Here is a 1784-nt window from a genome sequence, read left to right as displayed (position 1 = left end):
TTTCAAAGACGGTAGGATATCTAGGATAAACTTCACAGCATTGTCTGCAGCCCTGATAGCTTTAGGTAATGCACCTTTGCTCCTAACAAGTGACTGGAAGAGTAAAATTTATTTTTCTGGGACATAATTGTTTTTCTGTCCTTGTAATGAATGGCTACGAATTGAACATAATTGTTGATAGGAATGCCTAATGACTTATTTCTTGAAACTTTTGTAGCACACCTGATATTTAACTTTGAAGCAAACCTCCTTAATGAACTATTGATTTTTAAATGTTGGCATGCAATTTAAGTCCCAACTAACTTCAGCTTTTTCAGCTACTAGCCCGTTAGACGTTCTTTGACTGATTTCTCCAATGTTTTCTATTTTAGAGAGAAATATCTTTCAAAAAACATTTTCATAACAAAGTAAGTTTGTTGCCCCCTTATATGCATACACACAACAGCATATATAGGGAATTAGAATCGAATTATTCAAAAGGGTCAATATCCAGTGAAGTAACTAAACCCCTCAAATATGGCTTAAGAAACATTTTCCAAGAGCACTCAGAATTATTTTTATGTGTTGCATTATGAAATAATACTGGGATTTTAATAACTCTCCAGTATTTAACAGGTGACACACAAAGGTCTCAAACAATAGCAAATGTAATTTTTGTACATATAAACATTTTGGGGACTGATTGTGTAATTTGTCAATTTAGACTCTTGGCTTTTTCTATTGGCTACCCATGGGACCATTCTCTGTTGACTACATAGCCCTCAAGAGGCAGATCAAAATTATCTCCAGGAAAAGATTTACTGAAGAAAGAGAAGGTAGAAACTAATGAATAAAGTTGCTAAGCTATTTATTAAATTTATTTTTTTCTGCTCATTTTGTGTTTTTATTGCTAATTGAAGTTTGAGTAATAGAAAAAATCAATGCATTATTTAACACAGTTTGCCAGTTTGAATAATCTTCCTAAATTAAATTAGATTATTCATTTAACTAACATTTATTGAGAGGCTATAACATGCCACACATTATGCAAAATTCCGAGAATATGATCCTTGTTTTTATGAAGCCTATAATTCAATGAGAAGGCAAATATTGAATAAAAAATTAAATGTAAAGAGTTCCAAGAATGAGCAATGTTACCTCAAATATGACTTTTGTCTCTGTAGGCGGCATCTGCAATCTTGACCAGCCATTGTAAAAATCCCAGTTAGCTGGCTCAACAAGTCTTCGGCCTTTTGTCAATATAGACACTGCAAGCATTCAAAATTCTATGTTAATTACGTTTGTAACAGAAGGCTGCTATCAAAAAGTAATTCCTAATTATTACCATCTTGGCAGATACTTGTACTTTGCAAAGCACACTTAACAAAGCAACACTTGACGTGGGACAATCCTTTTCAATTTCTCCATCAAAGCTAATGGTATATAAAAACTTTTAGTATTGAAAACCAGTCTCTCAATGAAGCTATTTGACACATTTGACCTGCTCATGATTCAGTGAGCCTCTAACATGACAAAACTCACCACTTCCTCCATTCAAGTTAAATTGCTCTTATCTAAGCATTTTTCCTCCTCCTCTGTCATAGCAGAGGCAATTTTGTAACTCCAAAGTTCAAGTTCCTTCAAATGGGTTATGGCAAGGTTTGAAAACAAAGTGTCATATATGTACTAATAAAGAAGTATATATAAATTTCACTTGCAGAATTAAGCTTTAATTATTAAGCTTTAATAAAAAAGAATAATGTTTAACTTGATGATAAACTGGCAAAATATTTGCCAAACCCACA

Source organism: Mandrillus leucophaeus, unplaced genomic scaffold (genome assembly GCF_000951045.1).
Source record: "Mandrillus leucophaeus isolate KB7577 unplaced genomic scaffold, Mleu.le_1.0 Scaffold2096, whole genome shotgun sequence".
Lineage (NCBI taxonomy): Eukaryota > Metazoa > Chordata > Mammalia > Primates > Cercopithecidae > Mandrillus > Mandrillus leucophaeus.
The sequence above is the reverse complement of the archived record's forward strand: the minus strand, read 5'-3'. Positions refer to the sequence as shown.